Here is a 7,280-nt window from a genome sequence, read left to right as displayed (position 1 = left end):
CTTTGTGGGCTGTGTGCACAGTCTTGCTCTAGTTAAGCCTTGATTGTTGTTGGTATCACTGGGAGGAATTGACCTCCAGGCCAATTGGCTGTGAGGATCAGCTGTGTCTATGCTGGGAGAACTTCTGTGCTGGAGACACCCTTATGGGAGAAGACTTGCAAAAGCCTCTGTGCTCAGTTTGAATGGGGCTGAGTCTCAGGGCAGTGTAAACCTCAATGGCTTCCCATCAGCCCTGCCCTAATAGGCCCCTGTGTCTCAGTGTCCTGTGTAATCACTGCAAGCACCTCTGAGAGAAAGCTGCCCTTGAGTTTCATCCCCTGCAAGACAGTCCAGTTTCTCCCCGTATGAGTCTGGGTCCCCCGAGTCTCCCCCGGAACTGGAGTTCAGAGCAGTCATGAGCTTTTGTTTTCCTCCCAATTGAGAAAGCCAGCCATGTACTCAGTTGCCAGCCCTCTCCATGCACGCATGCCTTTGTACCTCTGCCTTTACTTCCACAGCTCCTCTGAGTCTCAGTGTGCTTTTCACTTTCCTTCTAGTTGTAGAATTTCCACTCAGCCAGCCTTCCTGTGCTTCTGGATGATGTCTGTTTTTTTCTTTTAGTTGTAGTTTTGAAATTGTTGTGCGAGGCAGCAATTTAGGTGTTTACCTATGCTGCCATCTTGGTTTCTCCCTCAGTCTTATATCTTTTTAAAAATACATTTTTTTATTGAGCAGAAGGGAGAGAGAGATAGAAACATCAATGATGAGAATCATTGATTGGTTACCTCCTGCACACCCTATACTGGGGATCAAGCCCGTAACCCCAGGCATATGTCTTAACTGGGAATCAACTATGACCTCCTGATTCATAGGTCAACATTCAACCACTGAGCCATGCCAGCTGGGATCAGTCTTACATCTTCTCCCAATTCAGACTATGAAGGTCTTGAAAGATCTCTCTGCTGTATTCCACAAGTTGGATGCTGGGCCTATAGCACTCCCAATATGAGCCCCCTATTTGTCAAGCGTTAAAAAAAAGCCACATAATTTTTCCAACAGTAGTTTTCAGACACCAGAGGAGAGTGAAGAGGCATCCTGAAATAGAGCTGAATTAAAGAGCTGTGGCATGACGCTCCTCTGCCAATGAAATTACTATGGGACTTAATATATGTCTATGTCATCACCATGCTAGAAGGATAAGTGCATTAAAAAGAAAGGAATTTCTGAGAGAGAAACCAAGATGGCAGCATAAGTTATACACCTGTACGTGCTGCCTCTCACAACCACACCAAAACTACAACTAAAAGACAAAACGTCTATCACCCAGAACTACAGGAAAGCTGGCTGAGTAGAAGTTCTACAACTAGAAGGAAAGAGAAAAGAGCATTGAGACGTGCACAAGTGCGGAAAAGTTGAGGTACGCAGGCACGCGAATTGGGCTGGCGGTTGGAGACTGGGTGCGCTGTTTCTTTCTTTTTTAAAAATATATTTTTTATTAATTTTTTACAGAGAGGAAGGGAGAGGGATAGAGAGAAACATCAATGAGAGAAACATCGATCAGCTGCCTTCTGCACACTCCCCACTGGGTATGTGCCCAAAACCAAGGTACATGCCCTTGACAGGAATCGAACCGGGGACCCTTGTGTCTGCAGGCCGACGCTCTATCCACTGAGCCAAACTGGTCAGGGATTCACTGTTTCTTTCACCCGAAGGGAGACACAGCTCCCCATTACTTTGAACTCCAGTTTCCGGTAAGACTCTTGGGACCCAGACCCCTACGGGGAGAAGCTGGACTTTCTGCCATTTGATCAGAAAGTGAGGGTGGCTTTCTTACAGAGGTGCAGGCAGGATTCATTGTTTACTGCACTGGGGCATGGGACGTGGGGACTTGGAAATGCGGAGATGCAGAGACGGCTGACTGGCAGCCATCACTCTTCGCCATGCTCTAGTCACTCCCTGAGACACCGCCCTCTCCAATTCACAAACCCACCCAAACTGTGCGCAGCAGCTTTTGCATATAAATGGCCAGCCCTATCGCAGCTTAACCTAACAAACTGCAGCTCTGGTCAGACCAGGAGAAATCTGCAGGCCTCGCTGTAGCTCCTGCTGGGTGGCCTTAGACAGTAGCTGACCTGCACGCCATTGGAGATCCAGAAGCCAGTGTACTTAGTGGTCAGTGTGAGATGACACCAGATTTCAACTTCTCACATCCATAAGTATCACATTCAAGAGGCAGACTCAGTGAGCACGAAAGTCCCACTGAAACAAGTCCTGTCCCATAAGGGTGTCTCCAGCACAGCAGTTCTTCTGTTATAGACCCAGCGGGTCCTCATAGCCAATTGGCCTGGAAGTAAATTCCTCCCAGTATACCAACAGCAATCAAAGCTTAACTACAACAAGACTGTGCACTCAGCCTACAAAGGGGTGCACCAAGAGTATCCACCTCAGGTGATTGGGGAGGCTGAACCACTGGGCCCTATAAGTCACCTACCACACAAAACCACTCCATCAACACAGGGAAGCAGCCAGAATGCGGAGACAAAGAAACATGTCACAAATGAAAGAAATGGAGGAAAGCAAACTACTGGACATAGAGTTCAAATCCACATTTATAAGATTACTCAAGAATCTGCTAAAAACCTCTGAGGAACTTAGTGAGACCTTTAAAGATCTTAATGAGAATGCCAAAAAAATGGAAAAGGACCAGTCAGAAATTAAGCATACACTGTCTGAAATAAAGAATATACAGAAATTCAACAGTAGATCAAAGGACCCCAAGAATCAAACCAAAGATTTGAAACATGAGAAAACAAAAAACACCCAACCAGAAAAACAAAAAGAAAAAAGAATCCAAAAATATGAAGATAGTGTAAGGAGTGTCTGGGATAACTTTAAGCATACCAACATCCGAATTATTGGGGTGCCAGAAGAAGAGCGAGAGCAAAATATTGAAAATCTATTTGGAGAAATAATGACAGAAAACTTTCCCTACCTGGTGAAAGAAATTGACTTACAAGTTCAGGACGCACACAGAACCCCAAATAAGAGGAATCCAAAGAGGACCACACCAAGACACATCATAATTAAAATGCCAAGGGCCAAAGACAAAGAGAGAATATTAAAAGCAGCAAGAGAAAAACAGTTAGTTACCTACAAGGGAGTACCCATACTACTGTCAGCTGATTTCTCAACAGAAACTATGCAGGCCAGAAGGGAGTGGCAAGAAATATTCAAAGTGATGAACAGCAAGAACCTACAACTAAGATTACTGTACCCAGCAAAACTATCATTTAGAATTGAAGGTCAGATAAAGAGCATCACAGACAATAAAAAGCTAAAGGAGTTCAGCACCACCAAACCAGGATTATATGATATGTTGAAGGGTATTCTTTAAGAAGAGGAAGAAGAAGAAAAAGGTAAAGATAAAAATTATGAACAACAAAACGACAACAAATACATACCTATCAACAAGTGAATCTAAAAATCAAGTGAATAAAAAATTTGATGAACAGAATAAACTGATGAATATAATAGAATCAGGGACATAGAAAGGGAGTGGACTGACAATTCTCGGGGGAAAGGGGTTTGGGGGGTGCGGGAAGAGATTGGACAAAAATCTTACACCTATGGATGAAGACAGTGGCGGGGGTTGAGGACATGGGGTGGGTGGGGAATCCGGTGGAGGGGAGCTATGGGAGAAAAAAAGAGGAACATATGTAATAATCTGAACAATAAAGATTTATTTAAAAAAATAAAAGAAAACTGTGGTACGTCTATATAATGGAATACTGTGCTGCTATAAAAAAGAAAGAATTCTTACCATTTGCAACAGCATGGATGGAATTGGAAAGCATTATGCTAAGCGAAATAAACCAGTCAGAGAAAGATAGATATTGCATGATAGCACTCATTTGTGGATATAATGAACAACATAAACTGATGAACAAAAACAGATCCAGAGACAGAGAAGCATCAATCAGACCATCAAACCTCAGAGGGAAGATAGAGGAGGGTGGGGGTAAGGGGAAGAGATCAACCAAAGGACTTGCATGCATGTATATAAGCCTAACCAATGGACACAGACACCAGGGGGGTGAGGGCCTGAGTTGGTGGGGGGCATTAGGGGGATAAGGACACACGTAATACCTTAATCAATAAAGAAAAAATTTGCAAATAAAAAAAGAAAGTAATTAAAGGAAAGAGTGGAGATTCAGGAACCTATAAATTGATGTCAGCTGAGCATTCATTGTGAGGTATGTGGCAAATGGGTTTACTATTTTTCCAACTGTAATAAAGTATTACAAAATTGCTTCTATGGAAACAATTGTTTAAAAAGGGTCCTTACATCAAACAACTGCAATTTGTGTGCTTTTCAAGCAATCACAAAGCTGGAGACTAACTTAGAAGTATTAGAAATAATTTTGCTTGGAATCATGCTGAATACTAAGATTGAGGTGCTCTCTCCTCCTCAACTCCCTCTCTTTCATCAATCTCTCTCTCTTTTTTTTTAATCCTCACCCAACAATATTTTTCCATTGATTTTTAGGGAGAGTAGGAGAGAGAGGGAAAGACAGAGAGAAACATCGATCTGAGAGAAACACATGGATTGGTTGTCTCCTGCATGAGCCCTGATCAGGGCCTGGGCCAGGGAGAGCCTGTAACCAAGATACATGCTCTCGACCTGAATCAAATCCCAAAACATTTGGTAGGCAGGCCAACACTTTATCCACTGAGCCAGTCTGGCTAGGTGGGACCTGTCTTTCAATGCACCAACACGACTTTAGTTTCTGTGGAGAAAGGGTAGAAGGAAGACAGGATAGGGACATTTGAGACAATACTGTGAAGGGAGGCAGGAGGATCCAGAAAGGAAAAGATGGAAGTCACTCAATTAAACTCTACCAACTTCATCTGTAAATAGGGATTAAAAACATCTGCCTGTCCTGATGGGCTCCCAGAGGGGAATGCTGGACTACTTGAGAAAGCTGCATATAAAATTCCAGTTCTACTAGACTCCCTCTATCTGCATAAAGTCTGTCATAGGAAGCCTCATCCTTTCACTTTATCAGGACCACAGCAGGGAAATTATATGAACTCTGCTGGTGGCTGCCTGGGTGTTTCTGTATCTACTAGGGTTCAGGAATCTGGAGAAGGGGCTGCGAGTAAATTAAATAAACTAGACATAAAATATAAATTTGGGAGGCATTTTTTTGGGGAGCCAGGGACGTCTTAGCTATAGTAGCTAAGTTCCCTGAATCTCTGGACCCCTACCTTTTTATTAACACACTAGAGGCCCAGTGCATGAAATTCGTGCACTGGAGGTACAGGGATACCTCAGCCTGGCCTGCACCCTCTCGCAGTCCAGGACCCCTCAGGAGATGTCCGCCTGCCAGCTTCTGCCCTTTTCCCATGGGGAACGGGCCTAAGCCAACAGTTGGAAATCCCTCTCGCAGTCCAGGACCCTTCTCTCCTTACTGTCCGCCTACTCACTGCTCCTTACCATTCAGCTCATTGCTCCTTAGTGCTGCCATGGAGGCAGGAGAGGCTCCCACTACTGCCACTGCACTCACCAGCTGTGAGCCCTATCTTTCTGTGTAGCTGTCTGTGGGCCAACTGCTCTCTTCCTTCTCACTTAGGGCAAGCAGCATGTGAGGGCAGAGTGCACTGTCGTGGAATGCAGAGTGCTGCCTGGAACTGAGGGGGAGTGGCCAGGCCCATGGGGTGAGAGGTGGACATAGAGGACGCTTTCTGACCCTATTGTGGGGTGGGCTGGCCGGCCTTCATCTGCCTGACCCCACCCAGGGAGAGACCGAGCAGGGTGTCCGCCTCTCCATTCTCCATCCTTCCATCTGTAACACCTGTCAGCCTTGCTAGGCCTCCCCCAAAGTGAGTTCAGCTCAATCCCTGAATGTAAAAGGGCACGGGGGGTGGGGGGAGGCTCCACTCCAGTGACCCCTGATTCCCAGTGGAATCAGGACCTGATCTCAGGATGGTGGCCACAGCTGCAGAACATAGGTCTGTTTCAAGAAAAGTTGGGAATGCAGACTTTCATATGAGCCCCTATTCCAAAAGGTGGCAGTGTATTCACAGTGGCAAAGACACCTTCAAGAGTAAAGTCAGGGCCAAACTGGGCCATTTCCTCATCCAATCTCTCTGAGGCACATGGGAAGAACCAAGTCTCAGTTTTTCTCAGGACACTTCTGGTTTTTTTTTATGACTAAAGGACAGTAGTCTATCTCTATTCTTGTTCTTTGGGATTTTTTCATCGTCAGATAAAAGGATACGTACATTGGGGTTCCCCCATTAGCCATCCCCTGATCAATGGAACCTAAGGGCTGGGGGATGGACCGGTCACCTGTTCAGTCATTACAGACCCTGGGTTTTTATATATTATGATTTTTCCCTATAGCAAAGCAGATATACATATCAAAGGTCAGGTTTGGTAAACAGTTAAAGATTTCAAGTTGGGGAAACCGCCTTCGGCTGTCTGGCAGCAGGCAATAATATATGCAGATTTTCAGCCCTGCTGAAAGAGTCCATTCAACCTTTTGAGGACTTTCTGCATTTATTATGACCCTGCTGGAATTAGCCTCCAGCAGGTGGCATTATGAATTTTTCTGGAAAACTGGGTTAAGTCAAGTTTTTTGAACGTTTTTCTACCCTGAACACCCATATGAGTTAAGTCACCTTTTCAAGTCCTGGCTCTTAGAGTCCTAATAAAAGAGTAATATGCAAATTAACCATCACTCTGCTACACCCACAAGCCATGCCCACCAGCCAATCAGGAGCGAGTATGCAAATTAACCCAACCAAGATGGCTGTGGCCACGGAGCTAGCAGGAGGCTTGGGTTTCCCCGGCAATGGAGGAAGCCAAGCTTTCCACACACCCTGGCCAGCCCAGGCCTCCACTCAAGGCTACAAAGTTTCAATTATAGAAGATAAATAAATCCCAACAAAAATGGTAGCAGCCACAGAGCTGGAGAGAGTAGGAGGCTTGAGTTGCCCCCGGCAATGGAGGAAGCCAAGCTCCCGCAGCCCTGGCCTGCCTTGGCCTCAGCTCAAGGCTACAAAGTTTCAATTATAGAAGATAAATAAATCCCAACAAAAATGGCTGCGGCTATGGAGCAAGCAGGATGCTTGGCTCTGCTCCAGGCTACAAAGTTTCAATTATAGAAGATAAATGAATCCCAGGTACCAGGGCCTCCGCTTGGGTCGACGGGGGGGTGTGGCCGGCCTGCAAACCACCACAGGCCCCTCGCCCAGGCCACCCCACGCCCCAAGGGAACCCCCACCCTGATCCAGGA

This window comes from Eptesicus fuscus, chromosome 3 (assembly GCF_027574615.1).
Source record: "Eptesicus fuscus isolate TK198812 chromosome 3, DD_ASM_mEF_20220401, whole genome shotgun sequence".
Classification (NCBI taxonomy): Eukaryota; Metazoa; Chordata; class Mammalia; order Chiroptera; family Vespertilionidae; genus Eptesicus; species Eptesicus fuscus.
This window is presented reverse-complemented; position numbering follows the sequence as displayed.